This window comes from Eimeria mitis, genomic scaffold (genome assembly GCF_000499745.2).
Source record: "Eimeria mitis Houghton genomic scaffold, Emh_scaff1137, whole genome shotgun sequence".
In the NCBI taxonomy this organism is placed as follows: domain Eukaryota; phylum Apicomplexa; class Conoidasida; order Eucoccidiorida; family Eimeriidae; genus Eimeria; species Eimeria mitis.
Window position 1 is genome coordinate 402 of NW_013567798.1, and position 626 is coordinate 1,027.

Consider the following 626-nt stretch of genomic DNA (forward strand, 5'->3'; position numbering starts at 1 on the left):
GAGCAGCAGCAGCAAGAGCAGCAGCAAATAAAGGCAAAACACAAAGACAACTCAAAAAAATGAGGGTTCTACCTGCTCTTGCTGCAGCAGCAGAAAGAGAGGAAGCTGCTGCTGCTGCTGCTGCTGCAGCAGCAGCAGCAGCAGCAGAAGCAGCAGCAGCAACTGCTCCTACTTCTGCTTCTGTTGCAAGTACTGCTGCTGGGGACGTTGCTGCTGCTGCTGGCGATGCTGCTGCTGCTGTTGCTGCTGTTTTTGTTACTGCTGCTGTTGCTGCTGCTGCTGCTGCTGCTTCTGCTGTTGCTGCGCTTTCTTTCGGTTTGCTGCTCGTGCTGCTGCGTTTCCGCGTGTTTTGCTGCTGCTACTGCTGCTACTGCTGCTGCTGCTGTTGCTGCTGCTGTTGCTGCTGCACCTTCTGCTGCTGCTGCTGCTGTTGCGTTTTCTGCTGCTTCATCTGTTGTTTTGTTTTTCTTGTTTTATATATACTATTTTATTTTTTTATTTAATTTATTATTTAATTTATCTTATTTCGTTTTATTTTTTAATAATATTACTTTATTCGTTTATCTTTTTATTTTTATTTTACTTTATTTTATTTTTATTTTATTTTATTTTATTTTATTTTATTT